This window comes from Tenrec ecaudatus, chromosome 6, assembly GCF_050624435.1.
Source record: "Tenrec ecaudatus isolate mTenEca1 chromosome 6, mTenEca1.hap1, whole genome shotgun sequence".
NCBI lineage: Eukaryota > Metazoa > Chordata > Mammalia > Afrosoricida > Tenrecidae > Tenrec > Tenrec ecaudatus.
The window spans coordinates 61,439,726-61,464,437 of NC_134535.1; the positions used below are offsets into that span (position 1 = coordinate 61,439,726).

Sequence of the window (24,712 nt, forward strand, 5' to 3'; positions counted from 1 at the left end):
CTTTATCTTCAATATTGCTTTTAAAAAAAATGTGTTTTCTTCTTATCTGTCTTTGAGCATATTACAAACCTTTGGGGAAGCTATTTCTCTATTGGAATCCATTATAGGCTGTCTCTCAAAGTGATCTCTGTTCTGATTTTTAATTTTATTTTTATTTTTAATGCTTTTACTATTATTTTTATTGAAGTGATAACTTATAACTTAAGGATGGCTGTATGAACTTAAGGATGGCTGTATGAAAGACTCATTACTTCATAGCTTCATATTATAAAGATATTTTCTAAATAAAGCATCTGAGTCACAACTACATCATGAAATGAGCTGAACAGTATGAAGGGCACATTTCTCCATGATTGAAGTTATTATCTTGTCTACGTGCTTTGGATTTTTGCTCTTTCAATTAGTACTTCATTCCTTTCATCTAGAGAAGAGATTTATTCCACCTGTCTCTTTGTGTCTGCAAGTTTGTGAAATCTCTAACAAGCCCAAAAGTACACCTCTCTGGAAACTGGGCTGGATTAATCCAGGGCCTGATTTGCTCCCTGATTTCCACATTTAATTAACCACATCCAAGGCACTCTTGTTCCTTAGTCAATAGGGTTTTTTTTTGGTTTTTTTGTGCCCCAAAGACTCATAGGAATACCAAAGAAAACAAAAATGCTGCATCCCCTAGGTCTGGAGACATCTTCCCACAAACTAAAATGCTTTTATTTTATGGTTATCCTGCTCTGAAAAGAGCATGCTGGCTTCCTGCTAAAGGCAAGAGATTAAAGCAAGGAAATAAAAGACGCTAGGTGATAAAGTAGAAAGAAAACTGAAGTGGCCACAATCAGAAAAGAAAGTAGGAAAAGGAAAAGATAACTGAGACTAAAATTTGGCAGGAAATCTTACAATCTCTTATTTTTAGAATTTCCTGGATTCTATCCTAATTCCACTGTTACGGGGTAAGCTGGGACGGAAGGGCTTCTTGAATAAAGCAAGGATAGGCCATGTCGAGTTTGGCTTCCTTTTCCTAAGCATATCTCAAAGGAAACAGTCGATTGTGGGCATGGCACGAACCCCTTCATCCCATGACTTTTGTGGACAGGTGTGATGATTAAGGTGTGTGCCACTTTGGCTGAACCATAATTCTCGGTGGTTTGGCAGTGAAGATGCAGTTTGGCAGCTGTGTCCGGATGAGCACTGATATAATGTAACCACTTCTGTGATGAGCTCCACTACGAGCAGTCAATCAGTTGAAAGGGAGTTCGCAGGGGTGTGACCTGCATCCAGTATTTACAGATGTTCGGCCAAAGCTCTCGCCTTTTGCCCACTCTGGAACCTGCAGGTAGCTTTTCATCATCTGACTTCTGTTTCTTTACACAGCAGCTGCAGTATTACCTGCTCATCTTGGGATTCGTTAGCCTCTGCAACCTGTCTGATCTTCCAGTTTGGGGCTCTGCAGCTGTCTGGAGCCGGAGCCTCTCCAACTGCATGGGTCCTTGAGCTGATTCTATATGTGTATCTATGTATCTATATTACCTATCATCTCACTATACATATATAAGCATCACTGGTTTGGCTTCTCCAGAGAACCCAGTCCCTGGTAGTAAATATTAGAAAATGTATTCAAACTAGCTTCACCATAAATGGAAAAATCAGTAGATGTCGATATCTCGCAGAATCCAAGGCAAGTAAGTTTCAAAGTCTACAGAGCGTTTGAACCAGAAATCAAGGACCATAATGATTGCTTTCTATTCACTGCCCATACTTCATCTCTGCATCTGTGTATTTTCTTTATTTTTGTCACACATTTCTGCTCTAGCCTCTCTGTGTCAACTAGGTGTCAACTAGGCCATTCTTCTTATTCTCTCAATTACAGGGTCCCTGGTAGACTAACATCCCAACGTCCAAATCTTTTAGATTCAGCTCAACCAATGAATGTCATTCCACTGGATCAGGCGGCCATCTCTTAACCAATCAGTAGAAAAGGTGGGGTCATGTGGTCCAAACAGATCTTTCGGGCCTCATATCTTCCTGTGTGGACTAAGTCTCAGAGAAGAGGGTTCCAGTGGGGGCAGACTCTCCCAAAGCGGTCAACTACATTCCAGTGCTTTACTTTTCATGCATTTGCTTCAGCTCTGACGTGAACCGTAGAGGCAGAAGGAAAGGGAGAACCTCTTGGCTCATCCATTGAAATCCCTGGCACAATGTAGATCCTTCACAAATATTTAATGAATGAACAAAAAAGAAAAGGTGACAATGTGGACAGAAGAAATGCAGAATGATAAATCATATGCATTGTAACAATGGATGCCATATTTGTTTTCTTCCTATACTTTTTACAAATTATTTTCTTCTCATTATGAAACAGTAACTGTGTTTTCAAAGTAACTGTGGTTTTCAGTATGAAACTGTACCCGTGGCCAATATCTGTAGACTATGGGAAACGCATGTTAAGACCAACTGACCTAGTAGATGAAAAGGAACTGTGTTACTCCGGGTTGACCAGAGAAACAAATCCAGAGACACCCATAAACTCATATGTGTGTAAGAGAGAGCTTTATATCCAAGAGTAATTGTATAGAAAGAAAATATCCTGGTCCACTCCAGATCAAGTCCACAAATCTGATATTAGCCCATAAGACTGATAATAGTCCATAAATTCTTCTACAGACTCATGCTGCACCTGCAATGATGCCGAAAGCGCAAGAATCACAGGCTGGTGGGTGAAGAATCTTGTGGAGTCATGTCAGCGGTGGCGCAGCAATCTCAGGGCTCTGGCTGCCATCAGTGTGGCTCGTCATCAGTAATGTGAAGCAGAGAGAGTGTGTCCCACCGCCAGGGAGGAAGAGAGGAAAACTCCCAGAATCCTCATGAGAAAGCCATACCCACAAGGAAGCGCCAATCAGACTGTGACCTGATTGACAGGTTGGATCCCACCCCTATAACCTATTTAACAAGTTGACATGAAATTATGTAACTACCACAGGAACAATGGCTCCAAGTGAGCATGAGAATGTGAAGAAATCAGATCTCTCCGCTGGCGAGGGTGTAGAGTACTACTGTGTGGCTGCCCACATGTTAAAGTTCCATTTACACCCATCCTGTGATCCCGCAATTTCCTTCTTGGTACAAACCTAACAGAAGTGAGCACATGTAACCATCAAAATACATGTATGAAAATGACAGAAGCTCTATTCTTAATAGAACAATGTCAACAGCCCAACTGTTCATACCTCTGATGGATAAATAAACTAGAATCTTTCTATATTTGATTACTGCACAGCAACAGAAAGGAAGAAATGGCTGGTGTCTGTGGCAACATCAATCATCCTCATAGTCATAATGTTGAGCAAAAGAAGACAGAAACAAAGGAGTTGTATGGTATAAGTAAGTGCTGTATGATCTCATTCGTATGAAGTTCAAGAACTACAAAAAACTAATCTGAGACTACAACCCACTTGAACAAAATCCATTGCTGTCCACTCATAGAGATGCTACCGGGCAGAGTGGAACTGCTCTATAGGACTTTCAAGGCTGTAAATTGTGACAGAAGCAGAATGCCACATCTTTCTCCTGCGAGGTGACTGGTGAGTTCGAACTGCTGACCTTTTGGTTAGCAGCCAAGTGCTTTAACCAGTGTACCACCAGGGCTCCTTTCTATGACTATAAATATTAGAATACTAGTTGCTTTAGAGGACTTAGATGCTCTTTAAAAATATATCTGCCAGAGTCCATTCTGACTCATAGTCACCTTCCAGAGAGTTCTCCAGACGGAATCTTTCCAGGAGCAGACAAACGCAGCTTTCCCCCGCAGAGGGGCTGGTGAGTTTAGACCACTGCCCTGGCAGGTAGCCACCCACCTCCCAGCCCACAGTGCTCTCCAGGCTCCACAGCCAACCTAAAGGATACCCGTCAAAACCCACCTACGGGTCTCAGGAAATAAAAAGGCCTGGCAATCTTCTTCTATCAAGATTACTGCCAAGAAAATGGTATCACCGTTCTAGCCAGTACTGCACGCAATCACCAGTAGTTTGAAAGGACTCAATCGGAGCTGGCCGCAGGAATAGCACTGAGTGGGAGGCATTGGAGGAAGCCTCCTGAAGGGTTGGGAATAGTCCATATCTTGATCTTAGTGGGGTTGCATGGGTGTAGACTTATGAAAGACTTCATTGAGCTTCTCTTTACCATGAATCATATTGCAATTTTGATAAAGTACACATTTGCTTACTTTGCACAAAATGACCTTGGTGGGCTTTCTCTGGGGACATAGAGGATGCTGTCCTTTCCCTGGAGGCACTCCAGCAATCTGATGCCATCATTTTCTTTAAAAAAAATCATTTTATTGGGGGCTCATACAATTCTTATCACAATCCATACATCCATCCATTGTGTCAAGCACATTTGTTGCCCTCATCATTCTCAAAACATTTACTTTCTAGTTGAGCCCTTGATATCAGTTCCTCATTTCCCCCCTCCCTCCCCTCTCCCTCCTCCCTCCTGAACCCTTGATAATTTACAAATTATTATTATTTTGTCATATCTTACATTTTCTTTTGAATACCACTTCTAAATTGTTTGGATGGAAAAAACTCTAGGAATAATCATGGCAGGACTTCCCCTTCGGTACTGTGTAGAGGGATGGACTAGGTGCGAAGCAGATAGGGCTTGGCAACATGGTGTGCAGATGGTTGAAGAGATAAGGGAAATGCACACTTGGCAAGCACCTATCCTATTCTGAGCCTTAGGGATGACTCACGGACAGAATAATATATTTCCATTGGTGTGTTAGTTACCTCAGAACCTGTCCGGACTCGAAATATTGGCACCCTTTGTATACTCATCCTCTGCTTTTTGACAGCAAGTTACTTTTGCAGGAGGGGGAGGAAGGAGTCCTGGGGACCAGCTGAGCATGTTCACTCTTCAGTGTGTTTCTCTGAGGAGATACATGCATAGTGTCCTTTGTGGTCAGAGAGTTCAATATACGCAGAGCTCCCTAATCTCCTCTTAGGTTCCATCTATGGCACCATGTCATGTCTTGGATGGGTGCTTAGTTTCCAGGCCCTGGCAAGATTTAGCTTTCTTTGTGAACCTCAGGGTGGGCCCTTTTAATTAATCTCCAAAGCATCTGGATCTTGTTTCTCTACACAGGTTGAATAACTAAGCTTCTTGAGCCCCTCTATCTGAGCTCCATGAGAATGAAGAGTGCCGTGCTTTGTGAGGGATTTGCCTCAATACCATAATATCTTCCTGTAAGAGTTGACACGGCGCTGTGCCCCATTCCCAGGAGTGGATGTCACCACTGAGTAAAGGATCATCTTGATGTGTGGAGTGGGAGGAGGGAGCGGGAAGAGGGGAGATAGAGCAGAAGCTTGGCAGAAACCTTTCTGTGTGAAACTTTAAAATTTTTCTTGCTTTTGAGAATTGTAATAAGATATGAACAATTTTCATTTCGATAAATTTTACTTGCACAACTCAGGAACATGAGTTACATTCACGATGCCGTGTAAGCAGCGCAGACCAAACATTTCCCTCGCCTTTCGCATTAGCTTAGGACCCTTAAACTGTGACCCCCCCCCCTCCAGGCTACTCAAAAATTCCGTCTCTAAGCTTTTGCCTTTTCTGTTTGATGTCAGTGGGGACGTGTGTCTTTTTGCGACGGACTGACTTCTTTCTTTCCGCCTAACGCTTTCAAGAGTCATTCGTGTTTGTAAGAGGTGTTAAAATTTCATTTCTTTTTATGGCTGAGTACTGTTCCATTGTATGGATATACCACATTTAATAAATCCTTCATTTGTTGGTAAATATCTGACTTGTGCTGTAGCGAACGTTGGTGTATAAGCATCTGTTTGCCTCCCTGCTTCCCAGTCTCTTGGGAGTGGATCTGCTTTTAGGAATAGAATTGCCAAGCCATAGGGTAATTCTATGTTTAACTTCCTGAGGAATCCCCTCTATTTTTGATCTCTCCGCCACCTTCCCTGCCTCCTCCTTCATTTCCTCTGTGTCCTTTGTGCTGAGTCCTCTGGCTTCTCACAGAATGTCCGGAATTCTTCTCCCCTGTTGGTTGTATCTCCCATCATCCTTTCCCATAGCATCGCTCACTTTGCGAGGAGAGCTAAAACAGATAACGCATACCTCGCTGCGGTCCCCTCCTCTTCTTGTTGCCCTCCTCCCCTTGGAGGTGGGCTACAAAACAATAAGTGGAGTTCTGAGAGAGCCACTTGGATTGATGCCCTCATTTGTTTAATTCAAGAACTAGGATTATTAGGTAGACATAACTGGTTTCTTGTTTTCATCTAAATACACCACAGAATTGCTTAGATGATCTTCTTTGTATGCCGTCTGGATTGTTTAAAGAGTCTTCTTGTGTCAATTCTTTATCTATCACTAGAAGAATTTTGTTTCCTTTTTTTTTAAATGAAGAAATTTCAAACAAATGCAAAAGTCTGCTGAACCCATGTGTGCGTATCACTCAACTTGAACAATTGCCTACAGTCCGCCAAAATATTGCGCCATTTAGCCGCTGTACACATTTTTCTTTCAAATGGTTTTAAGCAAATCCCAGATGCGATTTCACTTTGTTTCATTGTCTATACGTCAATGTCTAGCATTCCGAAAGGAACACAAAGAAAAAAGACATAAACATTTTTGAAAACTCACCCCAAATTTTCATATGACTGTCCATTTTGATTGGTAGGATTTGTATGAAGATGGAAAAGAGCTAAATTTAGTTTCGCCATTACAAAGTTCAGTTGTGTTTCATATTGTTTTTTCAGGCCTGTGACAGGAATTCATGATAAAGGGCATATAATTTTTCAACTAACATTTATTTTTAGTCTTTCCCAGCTATATCCATTTACCACAGGCTTCCTACTCCTCTTGAGACCCACAGACTGAAGCCAAAACATGACACTTCAAATAATAGGTGAGATGGGAAGATGGCCATCACATATTGTACTCTGTGGTTTACAACCAGTAGTGCAACTTATTTAGAAGTCTAAAATGTCTTCGTTTGCAAAACATCAAGCTCACCTAGTGCCAAATGCTTACTTGATGTTATAACAGTCAAACAAAAGAGAGACAATGAAAGGCACCATGCATCAGTAAGCCAGAACCAAGGAACGGCAGTGATAACTTTTCTCTTGGGCGTGCTCCTACACTAGCCTGTGCTCACTTTTCCATCTGAGGTGAGCTGTTTGTCGAGCAGGCCTGCGATCCCAGAATGAAAGCTCTCAAGTTTCCTGAGGACATCCAGAGAGCTCCCAATAGTTGCGACTGTGGAAATGTTTCCGTCGCTGTGCATTTTCTCCCCCATGTGCAATAAGTTTGCTAGCTGGCCTCTGGGAAGTTGGCCTTTCATTTGCTTCCTATTACAGTTCTTTTAAGGGGAGCAGGACTACAGATAGGTCAGCTTATATTAAGTCTAAAGAAAGTCACAGAGAGTTGAGGGTTCAGCTTGGAATTGGTGACTGTTGCTGTTCCCGATATTTCTGTATTTAATCTGAAAGTAGCATTGGCCTAGCCCTTAGCATGGAATGAAGGAACTAACTATCAATTGTCTACTATCAAGAATAGCAATACTGATAGAGATTGGGGTACAGTGGGTGTTATTAAAAAGTTCTGTATACATACATTTTTGGGGTGAGGACTGTGTAGTATGGCAGAGGACAGATCAAATCCAGGGATGCACGTGGTAGACAATGGTGGAGGAGGTGGGGAAAGGAAAATAAAAGGATGAATATAAGGAAGAAAAGGGAAGTGGGGGCATGGGGCACTAATCCACCCAAGGGGAGGGTATTGTTTATATCTCCACAGGGAAAGAGGGACCAGACTTCAACCTAGTGCCCAAGGTGTGAATGCAACATTCCGGCGTGGAGTAGGGAACCAGTGGAGAGGTCTGGGATTGTGATAAGAGTTGCATGAGTCCCTAATAAAATGTTAAAAAATTTAAAAAAAAGTTCTCTCATCACTTCATAGCTATGCCTGGGTAGAATCTCACAATCTCTTCTAGCTACCTTGCTTTCTAGGACAACATTTCTCCAGGTTTATGCACCAAAGTCATGGGTCAGCTTTGTCTCTGAATTAACGTATAGATAATAATGATGATTATTATTCATTTTGTAATAGTCTTCCTATTTCCACACATAATTTGAGGCAGCCCAGACTATCTAGTGCCCTCGACTCTTTTAAAGGATGATGTGAACTGTAATCTGTGTGTATGAGAATAATTGATAGAATCAGGATGACATGGGGAATTCATTACTTACCTCTGAAATGATCAGAAAGGTCTGTTGCCATCATTTTTCTTTCTAGATTCCTGCTGGGAATGTCACTTTCTAAAAGCAATGGTTCTCAGCCTAAGGTTGTGCAGCACGAAGCTCTATGAATCCCTTGAAATTATCAGTAAAATTATGGGTAAAGACTTTGTGAAGAACCCACATTTTTCATTAAGAGTCTCAAAAATATTTCACACCTTTCCCCTATCAACTCCACTGCTCACTGTCAGGACTCTAGATAGATTTAGACAAAGTTCAGAAGAACTCCTCCCATCTCTGGTTTTAACACTGGGCATCTCAACTGAGTTTCCTTTGCCTCATTGCCCTGGTTAGGCTGAGAGGTGAGTCTCTGTGTTTGAAGGCATCTCCATTTCTCTAGGCTTTGTGTTGGTTATTATCTTCTTGTTACCATTGAGAGAAAATCCACCGATCAGTTGTTAGAACCGGAATTGGATTCTTCTAAGGGCTTGTCCAAAACGTCAAAATAGTGAACACTCTTTTCAGGGGCCCTGCACAGACACATTTAATCACCAAATATCTGCTTAGTGTCACAAACTATCTAGGCAGTGTGGGTGGACTACAAAGGACTGTTTTACCTCCTCCATTACTGTCCATAGATAGCTAACATATTAAGGTATTTTTAGCAATATGATCAAGTGGCATCATACCAGCTGTCATCTTCTATAAACATTGCATTTTCTATTTCTGAATCCAGACTTAGTGAATATGCCAGCAGAGTCCTTGACCTACTTGGGCAAATTAATGGTATTTTTAAGAATTGGCCACAAGAGTGTTCACCTTCATCGAGGTAAGTAATTGAGAAGTAGGCACCTTTAGGAAAGCTGTATTATATGCTGTGCTATTCTAGGAGATGTGGCGGCATAATGGTTATGCATTCAGCTGCCAACCGCAAGGTTAACAGTTCAAAACCACCAGTTAACGCCACTGGGGAAAGAGGAGGCTTTTTACCCCAGTAAAGCGTTACTGACAGATAGGCTCTAACCAAAGGCAAGAGTCCAGAACAGTCTTACTGTCAGGCAGAGACTACTGTAATCTTGATTTTGCTGAATCGAACTTAATACTTTGCCAGTTGACCTCACTATAGACATGATATGAATTTGCTCTGGGTGCAGGTATCGCTTAGATGTTCCATGACAGAAATTTCTTGCCTGGCTTCTTGAATGTTGATGGGGATCTCCTTCCTCTCACACATGATTTGTATTTTTGCTTTTATACTAATATGATCTTAGCCTTACCACCTTTGTGTGACTTGTTTTTTATTGTCCTTGGTCGGGTTTTCCAGCTGTGAAGCACAGGAGAAGTGGAGGTATATTGATAATAACAGGTCCAAGGTATTATAGGGATGGGCAATAGGGAGGGAAAGGGGACATCGGGAGTCAGTAATAAGGGCGGGAGTAGGGAGGGAGCACTAGAACTGATCCCGATTGCCCAATTCATTTTAAAGGTGATTTAAGCCTGGGGGGGGGGTGCTCTAAAGTAGATGTGGTGCTGACTGTACAATTCCCCTTGATGTGACTGGGCTATTCAATTGTATGATATATAAATTGTGTTCCAATACAAATACTGAAAAAACAAACAAATAATAGTATCAGAAACCCACAGGGACCATTCTACTGTCCTGTAGGGTCACCATAAGTTAGAATTATTTGATTATAGTGAGTTTGGCTTATTTGGTTTGGGTTATGTACTATTAATACCATTAAATAATCGTATAATTCATTGCTAGAATAAGTATTATAAAACATAGGCCTTTGAATATTCAACTTTGCCTTCACTGAAGTTTTTTATGCTTCATCTTCCTTGAGTTTCTATGATTATTTAGCTTTGGATTTAAAATGATCACACAATCACTACATTTCTTTAAAACAAAAATATACAAGAAATAACTTCTTAAAGATCTCTCTAACACTTGTAGTGGAAGATCTCTGTACCACTGTTTCCCTGTTGCAGGCCATCACCCTTCAGTGGGTTATGCAAACAATTTAGAGGGTTGCAACATGAAGTAATTTATTCTTAACAGTAAACATAAGAAGTATGTGCTCTGTAAGTATAAGTATTATTTAATGAAAATTTTAAGTTATTTATGTAATATGTATATGTGGCAGAATAGTGCTAATAAACATGAATGAGCTCTCTGAGGCAACATTTAATTGCATATGAGAGTAAGTTAAAAAAACAACAACACAACATTGCTACTAAGATTCCAGATAAGCTATGTCACTGGTATTTCAAATGTCAGCAGGGTCGCCAAAGTGAATTGGTTTCAGTGGAGCTTCCAGACTAAGAACAGACACTGAAGAAGCTCCCCATTTCAGAGGAAGGAGCTACTGAAAACCTTATGCAGAGCTCCAAAACCCTGTCAGCTACTGAAGGCCGGCTGGACGGAAGCAGAACATTGTCTGAGACAGTGCTGGAGGACGGGCCCTTTGGGTTAGGGGCTCTCCAAATGTGACGGAGGGGGATCTGACTTCTCAGCGTGGCACCTATGATGGTGACGGGAGTTGGGCAAACTCGTGGGCACGGTGTCTTCAGGACCTTCTGTTGCTGAAGGGCCATGTACTCAAGGAAAAGAGAAACAGGTATGAAACTGCTAATGATCAGAACTTGGAATGTGTGAAGCAATCAATCAAAGGAAATTTGAAGTCCTCAAAAATAAAATGGAATGCATAAAGATAGATATCCTAAGCGTTAGTGAACTGAAATGGAATAATACTGGCCATTTTGAATCAGAAAATCATATGATTTACTATAAGGAATAACACAATCAAAAGGAATGTCATGGTATTCTTTGTCCAAAAGGACATTATAAATTCAATCATGAAGTATCAGGTCATCTGTGAGAGGATTATATCTATCTGTCTTCTAGGAAATCCAATCAATACAGCAATTATTCAACCTTATACACCAACCACAAAAGCTATGATGAAGAAATTGAAGAATTCTACAAACAACTTCAGTCAGAAATTGATCAAACATGCAATCGAGATATATTGATAATTATAGGTGATTGGAATGCCAACGTTGGAAACAAAGAGGAAGGAACAGGTGTTGGAAAATACAGACGTGGATGCCTCTGATGCATGAGAAAGTTAGACATTGACATTGAATAAGGAAGACTGATAAAAAATCAATGCCTTGTCATTGTGATGCTGGAGAAGACTACTGAAAGTGCCATGGATTGTCCGAAGTACAAACAAATCTTGGAAGTAGCACATACTCCTTAGAGGCAAGTATGGCAAGACTTTGTCTCATCTGCTTTGGATATGTTGTCAGGGGAGAACAACCCCTGGAGAAGGACATTATGTGTGGTAAAGCAGAGAGTCAGCGAAAGAAAGGAAGACCCTCATGGAGCTGGACTGACACCGTGTCTACACAATGGCTTCAAGCACAGGAACAACTGGGAGGACGGAGCAGGACCAGGCAGTACTTCATTCTGGTGCACGTAAGATTGCTGCGGGTTGGCATTGTGTCAATGACACCTGACAACACAGGCAGCCTCCAGCTCACACAGACTCAGGTTTATTCCAAGTAATATATGTTTAGACTTGTCTCTGTGATCAGTGGATGGCTGCAGCTAAGCTGTCTCAGTAATACCCTTGTCTTAGTCTAGTGAGCGTGCCTTCAAACAAGGGTCCAATCCAAACCGTGGTTTCTCAGGGGACCTTCTGGATTAGTTAAATTCAAGGTAGGGAGGTCAGCTGGAAAGTTGTGGTGACGTTTGGGGGTGGGGTAGGGTCCAAAAGAGTAACCTCGATAGATTTACTTGAAAGACATGGGCCGAACATGGGGGCTTCTGTGGAGTAGCTTTAAGAAACTTGAAAACGGCATAGATGAGGAAAGGGGCGGGGCGTTGTGCTGAGGATTTCCTCCCTTCAGAACGATGCTCCTCCTCTGCCTTCGAGGGCAGCACAACTCGTACCAGGAGAATTCACTGGAAACCCTTACCCAGCCATCCTACAGCCCGGGCTTGCCTCTTCAGACTTCTCTTTGTTCTCCAAACTGAAAGAACATTCCAAAGTAGCCTGTTTGGAGTTCCTTGAGGATGCCCAAACGACCGCTTTGAAATGGTATAAATTGAAGAACACACAATTCGTTGAGAAAGGATTAGAGAGATTGAAACATTACCTTCAGAGGGGTATAGACCCAGACGGAGGCTATATTGAGAAATAATAGCCTTACATTTTGATTTTTTTTAAGTTTAATCAAGGCCTCTATGATTTTTTAGCAATACTTTTTGACATACTTCTGCATATTAGTGTTGCTTGTATTGTGTGTCATCAAGTTGCTTCCAACTCACAGTAGCCCTGCCTGGTCCTACCTGTCTTCACAACCGTCCCTATTCCTAAGCCCATTGTCCCAGCCACCGCGGTATCTATGTCGTTGAAGGTCTTTTTTTCTGATCCTTTACTTTTCAAAGCATGTGCTGTCCTCCTCCAGGGAGGACAACTGATAACATATCCAAAATATGTGAGATGAAGTCTTGCCATTCTTCTAAATGCTTCTAAAAAGCATTAGGCTGTACTTCTTCCAAGGCAGATTCATTTGTTCTTCTGGAAGCTCATGGTACTTTCAATATTTTTTATCAACTATATAATTCCACAGCATCAATTCTTCCTCCAGCTTCCTCACTCATGACTCGGGTTTTGTGTGATTTCAAATGCCACTGTGACTTGGGTCAGACACACCTTTGTATGTCTTTGCTTTTTAACACTTTAAAGAGGTCTTTTACAAGCAGATTTGCCCAATGCAATAAGTTATTTGATTTCTTGACAGCCAATTACACTGGAGCCAAGTAAATGAAGTCCTTGACAATGTCCCTCTTTTCTCCATTTATCTTGATGGTTGTTAATTAATCCACTGTGGGGATTTCTGTTTTCTTTACATGGAGTTGTAATTCATACTGAAGGTGGCAGGTTTTGATTTCAATCAGCAATTTAAAATTGCTTGTAAATTGCAGAGAATGCATACAATTCTCTTTAATGTACGTTTCATATTGCCACTTGAATCCCAGCATGCTCTTGTTAAGTTTTACTAACCTTTGTATCCAAGCTGACTTTAAAAAATATTAATATCTTTTTATTACTGTACTTTCAGATACATTTTGTGTTTGTTTCTGATTGATTCTTTAAAAAAATCATTTTATTGGGGGCTCGTACAACTCTTATCACAATTCATACATACATCCATTGTGTCAAGCACATTTGTACATTTGTTGCCATCATCATTCTCAAAACATTTACTTTCTACTTGAGCCCTTGGTATCAGCTCCTCATTTTCCCCCTCCCTTACCAGTATCCCTCCCTCATAAACCCTTGATAATTTATCAATTATTATTACTTTGTCATGTCTTACTCACTCCCTTCACCCACTTTTTTGTTGTCCATCCACCAGGGAGGAGGTTATATGTAGATCCTTGTAATCAGTTCTCCCTTTCCACCCCACACTCCTCCACCCTCCCGGTATCAGGCACTTTCACCACTGGTCCTGAAGGGATCATCTGTCCTGGATTCCCTGTGTTTCCAGTTCCTATCTGTACCAGTGTACATCCTCTGGTCTAGCCAGATTTGTAAGGTAGAATTGGGATCATGATAGTGGGGCTGGAGGTGGAGTGGGGATAAGAAGCATTTAGGAACTAGAGGAAAGTTGTATGTTTCCTTGTTGCTACACTGCACCCTGACTGGTTCATCTCTTCCTCACAACCCTTCTGTAAGAGGACGTCCAGTTGCTTACAGATGGGTCTTAGGTCCCCAATCTGCACTCCCTTTCATTCGCAGTGATTTGATTTTTTTTGTTCTTTGATGCCTGACACCTGATCCTTTCAATACCTCATGATTACACAGGATGGTGTGCTTCTTCCATGTGGGCTTTGTTGCTTCTGAGCCAGATGGCTGCTTGTTTACCGTCAAGCCTTTAAGACCCCAGACACTATATCTTTTGATACAGTTGCAATTGAACTATAACTTGACAGAATCAGACTATGACTGAACTCTTCATTAGTATCAGACACAGCAAAGAAATTTTTCACAGTATGGATGAATATTACGACCTGAATGTTAGCTATATTGTCATTTATGCTAAAGAATAGGATGAAGAAGAGAGAACAAAGATGTATCCGAACTCTATCAGTTCATAGATGATGTGAGTGATTCCTTGACTGAATCAGATAGTGGTTCTCAAATACTGGGAGAACATTCCCTTTCTTTTTTTGCTTCTCAGAACGGAGAAGAGCCCAGGTAGGGCAGTCGTTCAAGCAGTCAACGGCTAACCAGAAGTTGGTGGTTGCTCGGCGAGAGGAAGCTGGAGCAGTCACTTGTGTAAACTTTGCAGCCTTGGGAACTCTCCGAGGCTCTCTCCTCGCTCCTACAGTCACTCCGATTCAGAGTGGACTCAATGGCAGGGGGTTGGTTTGATTCACATGCAATGGCTATAGATGCAACACTCTTTTACATATCATCTGCAGTAGTAATATTTTCTCCATCACTTTAGTAATAAAATTGCAACCAACCAATAACTCAAGCCTTGATTTGCAGTGTTTGGCAATTTCTTTGGTGTAGATGTTTCCACCATGGCTTACTTCAAGCTATTGATGTGACAAGCCAAAATGTGACGTTAGGAAGGGACACATCCACTGATCGTATTTCTATCATTCAGACACCATTGATATGACTAGCCTCAAGAACAGAGATCATAGCGAAATAATTAGGACATATGAGTTTTAAGTGCTTATTACTTGGTTTCTAACATAATTTACTTATATGGTTATATCATTTATTTTGAAATAAATTATTAACAGGTTCACAAAGTTTCTAAAGATATAACAAAGGACCCTCATAAGCTCATGCAGGTGAGTACCAGCCCACCATCAGTAATATATTGCAATGTAGCATGCATTTCTTACTGAAGGATGCGGTTTAAAAGAGGTTTGATCGATGCTGCTCTAAACCTACACGGGTGCTGCTGCTGACATTCACAGTGGCCAGTAGGGTTGGCATTGAACCTAGCAGCATTATCTACCATATTAGAAGTCTAGCCAGTTTTCTACTTTCCCTGCACATTCTTTGGCATTTAATTTCTTACTACCCAAATTCAGCTCTTTCCCTTAGAGTTTAAAAAATATCCTTGGCAATGTAACATAAGAAGGCATGCCAACTCTTTCTATTTGTATGTCTTCGGATACTAAACAATAAAGTTGGGCATTCTTATATTTGTATTATTTATATTTCTCTTTTAAATAATGATAGCTACATGAGCAAGATTGTGGATGTAAAGGATAGTTATTACAGTATTTTTCATAATGGTAAAGATTTTTAAATTATATAAATATTCATTAATGGAGACTGGTGAAATGAAAGTAATTTATACAACTGACAACTCTGCAGTCATTCAAGATGGTGTAAAGGAAGGGAGGAAGCTCTTTAATCAATGGATTGCTAAGTGGGAAAGAGGACTGCTGGACAGTGTGCTAAGCAGAAGAAAGAAAATATAGGAGGGGAAGAGATATTTTTTATTTATATACCCTTTTATCCTTTTCAAATTAGGCTTAAGTGACCATAATGTATATTTTTAAATACATTAAACTTCTAAAAGCAATAAATGCTAATAACATGAACATTTACTATTTGCCAAACATTGTACCAACAACACTGTGTACATCATCACTGGCATTCCTACTTCCCAGTCCTTGATTTCATGGACCCATTCTCTGACAGTTACCCCTTATCTGGCAATTCCCTAAATGCTCCAAAACCCTGCAATTTTCCAGGGTCATCAAAACCTGTGTTCTTTTAGCCTCAAAACCCCACCCTGGTTAAACCTAACTCGTCCCCTCAATCGATTGCACTGTATCTACAAATCTGAACACATCCCGCTGCCTTCCCTTGAGTTACTAATGGAGAATTGCCTCTAATAAGGCCATCCCTCCCTCTCACATCTGGTCTCCTTTGACAAGGTTTCTCTTACTTTGTTTTTCTACATTTAAATAAACTCTAATACCTTTTTTCCTTTTTTTACCTTGCTGTCCAGCCAATTCCCTAAATTTCATTAACAAAAGGTGCCTCTGTGTACTTTTCTCAATCCCTCCACTCCCATTGTGACTCTGCTGTTGGTAGGTGCCATCGTGTTGTTTCTGACTCAGAGACCCTAACCCAGCAGATCAGAACCCTGGATGGTCCTGCAACATCCTCACAGTTATCCCAACGTGGAGTCCATTGATGCAGCCACACTTTAATCCCACCCTGAAGGATACAGCATGTGGCAAGGTCAACAGCCAAATAGCCAAACCAGATGATTCCTTCTCTGTCTCCCTTCACCTCAATCCTTCAGCAGAACTGGGCAATCAATGCTACCCTGACACTTGCCGCTTTCAAAGAGCCCACTACATCCGGATTTTCCTTTTGTTCACTGGCCACACCTTCCTAGCTTCCGTGTCCACTCTTCGTCTTTGATCTCTAAGTGTCCTACCGTCCGAGGGCTTGTTCTAGTCCCTCGACCCTGGTCCTGCTGTTTATCATTAGGAGATGTAATCTAGCTGTAGGACTAATATTCCACTATTAAGGGTTGAATTGTGCCCCAAATGGATGTGTTGAAATCCTAAGCACTGGTACCTTTGAATAGAACCTTGTTTTAAAATAGGGTCTTGGAAGATGTTATTAGTTAGCATGTGGTCATACTAAACGAAGGAGGGTGCTAACCCAAGATGAATGATATCCTAATAAAACAGGAAATTAACATAGAGAAAATACATGTGAAGACAGAGGCAGATATTGGAATGGTACATCTACAAGCCAAGGAACACAAGGAATGGCCAGTAACCACTAGAAGGTGGGAAATAGCAAGGAAAGATTCTTCTCCAGAACTTTCATGGTTTCCGACTTCTAGCTTCCAAAGCCATGAGATAAAAATATCTATTGCTTTAAGGCAACCAGTCTGTGGTACTTTTATGGCAGCCCTAGGCAACAATTATATCACTTGTTTGCTGACAATGCTCCCCAAATGTATATATACATATAAATTCTAACAGCTTGTGGCTTCTGCTATGGCGTGGAGCGGGTATCTCAAAGTGTCATGACCAAAGCAGAAATCAAGATTCCCCACCTGCCCTCTCCCAACTCTTTCCATCCCAACCAAAAACCAGGAACCACATCAGTTATTTAAACAAATCAGTGGTAGAAGGTATGAGGTGAAGGGTAAGAAATGGAGTCTATAGTATTAGATAAATTTGCTGCACAAGAACTCGTACAAGCATTGCAAAGCAAGGATGTTACTTTCAGGACAAAGGCGTGCCTGACTCAAGCCATGGTATTTTCAGTCACCTCATATACAGGTGAACGTTGGACATCTTTGAAGTATGATGCTGGCAAAGAATAGCGAAAGTATCATGGATTTCCAAAAGTACCAACAAATCTTCCTTGAAGAAGTGCATCCAAGATGCTCCTTCGAGGCCAGGATGGTGAGACTGCATCTTAAGTTCCAGACATGTTGTCAGGGGAGACCAGACCTTGGAGAAGGACATCACACCTGGCAAAGCAGCAGGTGAGCCGACAAGAGGAAGACTTCTGACAACATGCACTGACACAGAGGCTGCCTCGCTGGGCTCAAGCACAGGACAGCACACACCAGACCGCGTTCCACTCTGTTGTACAAAGGAACGTACTCAATCGCAACTAACAATGACGTCACAATAGTGTTAACAATAGAGCAACCACTTACCCATCAGTTTGTCATCCTGTGATGTGACTGTGAGGCTGAAAGCGATGCCACGCATATTTCAAATACGTGCAGGGTCGCCCATGGTAGACAGGTTTCAGCAAAGCATCCAGATGGTGACAGAGTAGGAACCAAGGGTTAGTGATCTCTGGAAATGAGTCAATGAAAACCTAAGAACAGAATATGATCCATCATTGTGCAGGATGATGAGGCTGTCGGTGAGAAGCTACTACACTGCCAGAAGCCACACTGGACTCAACACTGGGGAACACGGCAGACCATTTTGTTCTATTGCACACACGGAGTCAGAGCAGACCCCACTGTCACTACCAGAGGTAACAAGAGGTAGCAACCACAGTAAGCAGCTACCACCTGTAGGTGGAGGGGACAAGGAGAAGAAAATAGGATGATCAACATTAGAAACACAAAGAAGAGACCACCTCAGGACTGGAGCTCTGAGTAGGGAGCTCCACTTGGCTGTCACCGATGCAGGATGAAGCTCGTTCATTCGGCAAGCATTGGAAAGCATGCAAATCCGATCAACTGCTGCAACAGAGAAAGCAGCTGCTGCAGGTCATGTTTAAGGATGCTGCGCTCAAGGAGGAGCTGATGAGGAGGCGCAGTCCCTTCTCCCTCCTCGGGGACTTGCCACCTCCATCTCGCACCTGTCATTGGCAGGCAACAGGGAGTCACCTGGCAAAGCAGAAAAGTGGCTTGCAGTGCCCAACCCTGCCATTACCAAAGTATGAAAAGGTAAGTTTGGGGTTGAAAAGCAATAAATGACCTCATAACTGGCACAGTCATCTGGTTGATGAAACCAACAGCCACACATGATCCTTTATTTCTTCTTTTAAGGCATTTCATGTAACCCATCAGCATCTCCAGGAAGGTCTGTCTCCAAAATACATTCTCTCTTCACTTGTCTCTGTCCGCATAGCTACCATCCTCGTCCAAACGGACTCCCGAATGGCGGATGAGTGCTGTGGTATTCCAGATTCCTTACCCTCCTGCGTGCACACTTAGTACAGTAGCTAACAGGAGCGGTCTCCTGGAAACATAAATATGCTAAAGGGTCCCCGTGGTTTGGATTGATTCGATGACTTCATCTTACGTCACGCTGGCCTTCTTTTTGTGCTTCAAATGTGCCAAACTGGGTCCTACTTTAGGCCCTTACTCAAGATCTCCCTCTGACTCGACCCCCAGCTCATTCTCTTCACAGAACTGTCTCCTTATCGCCCAAGTGTCGCCTTCTCCTGGAAGCCTTCCCATACCACCCCCAACTAAGGTAGGACCCTTTTGGGGTGTTGGCAATGGGCTTGTTGATATGTGAGCCACTTTTCTCACTAGAGTAAACATTCATGTGAAGAGAGACATCGCCCAGGACAGTGCCTGGAAAGCACCAGGCATTTAACAACTGTTTGTTGAATTAATAAATCTCATTTAGTCCTCAGAACAAATTCCCCCTATTATAAAAGCCACGACAACAAAATAGTTGCTGTCAATTCTGACTGATGATGACCCTGTGTATCAGAGGAGAACTGTGCACCACAGGGCTTTCAATGGCTGTGGCCTTTTGCAATTAGATTGCTAGGACTTCCTTTCAAGACACCTCTAGGTGGACTCAAACTACCAACCTTTAGCTGGTACCTGAGCACTTTAACTGTTTGCACCACCCATGCCTTGCCCCTTTGTAGCAAAACAAAAACCAGACTCACTGGTAATCAAGTCAATGCCAAATCATCACGACGATGAAGGACAGGGCAGACTGCTCCTGTGAGTTTCTGTGGCTGTAATTCTTTACAGGAGTCAAAAGCCCCATCTTTCTCCCATGGAGCAGCTGGTGGTTTCAAACTGCTGACCTTACAGTTGGTAGCCCAACTTGTAGCCAGTATGCCGCCAGGGTACCTCTCTCCATTGTACAGATGATTACAAAGGAAGTTACAGAATGTAATGCAGTGAAGTATATAATGTGGCTCTCCTAGCCAGAGTCTCTGGAACTCCCACCAAACAACCGTTATCGTATGGGTCTGGGGAAGATCCTCACAGGATTCCCTTGTGAGTGCTTTTTAACAGGACTCATTGTGATTGCCACCCTGCTAGGTATAAAATGAGCCAGAGCCATCCTAGAAGCAAGAGGTGGGGATTTCACAATCACCAAGAGCCAGGAGTGGAGCATGTCCTCTAGGCCCTGAGATCCCTGAGCAGTGACTCTTCTTGATCCAGAAAGACAATTGTGACACCAAGGAGGTACAGAGGAAGAGCAGCAGCAGAGCCAGGAGCCAGGGCATGAGACCAAGTGGAGAACTTTCAACCCACAGAGCAAGTAAAGTTGGGGAAGGAGGCTGGCTTGTGGAGTGGGGTGCAGCTTAATTTGGGGAGCTAAATTTTGCTGACCCAGGGAGCTAGAGCTGAGTGCCTTCAAGCTGAGGCTTAGAGCAGAGTGCATGCCCTTTGGAGATTTATTACAGTCCTCAAAGAACTGTGTAGTGTGTCCTGACTGAAAAATTCATCATGTGCATTTCTCTCCTGAACTGTAACCTGATAACATCCTTAATCAACCTCATAATCGTGAGCATTGCCTGTGAGTTCTGTGTGGCCACAGAAATGAAATATAGAGCCTCGGTGAGAAGGTAGAGTGTGCTGTGAGAGACCGAACACAAGGTTAACCAAAAATCACCCAATGGCAAAAAAAAAAAAAAAATCTGAACTTAATAATCTAAATACAATCTAAACTCTGAGCTTGAATAGTATATTTTTAGTCTTTAATTTGTAGCTGTAACACCTGGGCAGTGCTTCTGTATAAAACTATAATTTTAATAGATGTTTCTCTTCATCTTCTGAGAAAGACTCCCATCCATTTTTCAGGCTTATGTGCTCTCCTGGGAAGGCAGCTCTTTTCTCAGGACTCCTAAAAATCACAGAGAAAACTGACAGCTAGCTTTTGTTTTTTGTTTTGAATGAGCAGGGCTGGTTATATTAAGATAAAAATTTTTTTTTGAAGTGCTACCAACCCCAAACAGATTTTGGGAAATAACAAAGTAGGTGACACACATGTTTCTTTCTGAAAACGAAAACCAAGGGTCAGAGTCAGATTAGTAAATGGAACATCATAAGTTCACCTGGTCTTACCTCTCAAAGAGTCCTTCTGATTGGCACTGGCTGCGCAAAGTCAAACCGACAGGCTAGCTTTGTCACAATTCTAGTTTACATGAACGCGCAAGAAAAACATTCTCCGCTCTCGTGTCACTTCAAACTTCAAGTTATTACTCTGGGAGGGATTTCCCAGAGGTAGAATCAGCATTACCTCACCTTTCCCCTGTGTGTGCCAGCCGTAATGAAAGGTTGCTAAGAAATCCTTCATTTCCATCAAAGACCCATGTTTCGGAAATGGAGTCCTGGGTGTTCCCATTGCCCCAGGCTTGAAACCCTTTCTAAAAGAACAAGTTAATTTTAGGCCTGTGGATGTTAGCTAGAATGATCCTGGAAAATCTCTACAAGATGAAATAGTTAGAGGTTCCTAAATGATGGGATTATTTTCTATGCTTCGAGCAATAAAAGCATCGGCATGAATTGGCCGGGAGCAACGATTTCAAGATCTAGTCTGCACTTGTGCCTTTGCCTCTTGTGACGCTGACAGTCATCCAGATTGCTAAGATTTCCCACCAAGGTTGTTGCTGTTCTTTAAAAACCTCCAAATTCATTCCCATCTCGTCAATGTTGGTTTCAACTCCTAGCAACTTTATCTACAACAGAACGAAGCACGGCCTGGCCCTACGCCACCCTCACGATCGTTTCTGTGTCAGCCCATCATTGCAGCCCTGGCGTCAATCTGGTTGCAGGTCGTCCTCTTTTTCACTGACCCTCTACTTAATGAAGGAGTCCTGGTGGTGTGGTGACATGTTGGGCTGCTCACCACAAGGTCAGCAGTTTAAAACCACCAGCCACTCTTTGGAAGGAAAATGAGACTTTCTACTGTAAAGAGTTACAGTCAAAAAAATGAGGAGCTGGTACCAAGGGCTCAAGTAGAAAGAAAATGTTATGAAAATGATGATGGCGACACATCTACAAATGTGCTTGACACAATGGATGGATGGATGGATGGATTGTGATAAGAGCTGTATGAGCCCCCAATAAAATGATTAAAAACAACAACAACAAAAAAAGACTCTACAGGGGCAGAAAGCCTCTTTTTCTCCTGCAAATGACTGGTAGGTTCAACCTCTGACCTTGTGATTGGAAGCCCAATATGTAACACACTAAGTCACCATTATAAAGTTTATAATGTAAATTAACATAGAGTTTTAGGAAACAGGGAAATTTTTATCTTGCTTAGACAGACAACCAGTGGTCCTGGCAGCGGCAGCGGCAGATCAAAGGGCACATTGCATTGGGTAAATCTGCTCCACAAGACTTCTCTCAAGTGTTAAAAGCAAGGATGCTACTTAAAGGACTAAGGTAGCAAGACATGGTATTTTTCTTTTTTCCCCAGATCAGAATCGCCTCGATAGTCAGCGGCCCAGGACAAGCCCGGCCTCGTCTAGCTGATCAATTCATCATTCCTTAGCGCTGGGTTGTCGGACCAGCTCCGGGACCTCGGGGACCACAGCGTTGCCGCTGCCCAACAGGCCTCGCTGCACAGCGCCCCGGAGGGCTTCGCAGGAGGGGATCATTTCATTTCAGGTTGGCCTGGCCTGATCAAATAAGATCAAGGAGTAGGTGGGGAGAGGGGTGCAGGGGCGGGCTCACACACTCCTCTGGTGTGGGGAGTCCACACGCGCCCACTCACAGACACACGCACACATTTGGGCCACAGCCACCTTCCACGAGACACAGACACAAACACGACCCCACGCCACTCTCCCGCTAATGAGTGGGAAAGTTGGACATTGAATAAAGAAGACCAAAGAAGAACTGATGTGCTTAAATTGTGGTGCTGACCATGAATGATGCATTTCTGCTTGAAACACTGTGCATCAATTTTACAGCCAATCATTTTGTTATTATCTCTCTCAGTATCACCTGGTATCATTCATATCCCACACCCCACATTAAGTGAAGCCTCTTAATAGAGTTTCCAAATATTCAAATTCTAAAGAGTGAACATGTTACAACTGACGAGTCACTGTAGCGCTGCAGGCAATGCTACTTTTTGTAACTGTCTTATGTCAGTCTGAGTTGTGGCACCCAGGACTTGTACGGGACACTGGGCTGTTTTACTGAGGAAATAGTGAACGCAATTGTCAGAGTGACCTGTGAAATTGTACTCAGCACATCAAACTACCTCTTAATAGAAAAAAAAGAAAAAAGAAAAGTTACAGTCTTAGAAATCCCACCCTGTCCTATAGGGTTGCTCTGAGTCAGAACTGACGAGATGGCTGTGAGTTTGTTTTTAGGGTTCTACTGTTCTAAGCACAGTGGCCTTCTCGGGTGACGAGTCCCTCCCGATAATATCTAAAGCACATGAGGCAAAGTCTCACCATTCTTACTTATTAGGAACATTCTTGATGTATTTCTTCCACCAATAGATCTCTAATTTACACAGCTTCTTACTTTCTAGTAATTTCTTCCACCAGAAATTGGCTTAAGAGAGAAAAATGAAGTGCCAGGGAGCCTGGAATGCATTTAATGGGGCACATAAGAAAAAACGTTTATGTTAGAAAGAATATGTACCTCTAAAACCATGCTGAATATTTTCTGATTTCCAAAGCTTACTTAAAAGTTTCCTGGCTTTATGCCTAACAATGGGGAAAAGGTACAGATGGTGAAACCATCTTATCTCTTCTTGCATAGCATTAGTCATCTTGTAGATCAAATCAACACTTAGATTCTGGCGCCAATTTTCTAATCACAATATGAAAAATTAATAACTCTAGCATTGTCTTCATTCTCCAATCAAGGACTATAACAGAATAAGTTAGCATTATTTACCTTGTTCCTTAAGTCATTAACCTCCTAGAAAACACAATGCACCATCTCGCTTTATCATATTGGCACAAAATAAAAGCTTGGCATTAACAAGTGTCGACAAGGAAGTAGAACAATGGGAACATTCACAAAATGCTAATTGGATTCAAGTTGGTCAATGCCTTTGAAAATCACCTTGTCAATTTTTAGAATAGGTCAGGCAGCTAATAGCATATGAAGAAATGATCATGATTGTTTGTGGGTGAAGGGAGACAGCAGTCATTGTAAGACATGAAAAAATATTTTAATAAATTATCAAGGATTCATGAGAGAGGAAGGGGGGGCAGAGGAATGAGCTGATACCAAGAGCTCAAGTAGAAAATATTTTGAGAATGATGATGGCAACATATGTACAAATGTGCATGACACAATGGATGGATGTATGGATTGTGATAAGAGCTGTAAAAGCCCCCAATAAAATTATTTTTTTAAAGGTGCAAATCAAAACAACAAGATATTACCTCATCCTAACATTAATCACGAAGGTAAAAAGAAGCAAAACAACAAGTGCTGATGAACGTGTGGAGATACTGGAACCATCTCACACTCTCACGGACTGTGAAATGGGGCAGTCGCTGTGGAAACTAGTATGGTGCTTTCTCAGAAAGTTGAAGACATAATTACAATATGAGCCAACAAATCCTCCACTTGATAAATGAGAGCTGTGACATGAATAGACATATGTACGCCATGTGTATCACAGTCCTACTCACAATCGCAAAGAGATGGAAACACCCTAAATTCCATCAATGGAAGAATGAACA

The 24,712-nt window shown here is 42.1% G+C and overlaps 1 non-coding gene and 1 pseudogene across 1 annotated transcript; both read right to left on the bottom strand.

The window, feature by feature from the left end:
- Nucleotides 1–18,042, bottom strand: part of LOC142451418 (uncharacterized) — a 97,010-nt pseudogene extending 78,968 nt beyond the window's left edge.
- A 4,427-nt stretch (nt 18,043–22,469) lies between these two features.
- Nucleotides 22,470–22,856, bottom strand: LOC142452298 (small Cajal body-specific RNA 2). The gene has a single exon (XR_012785315.1).
- Between the last annotated feature and the right edge of the window lie 1,856 nt (nt 22,857–24,712).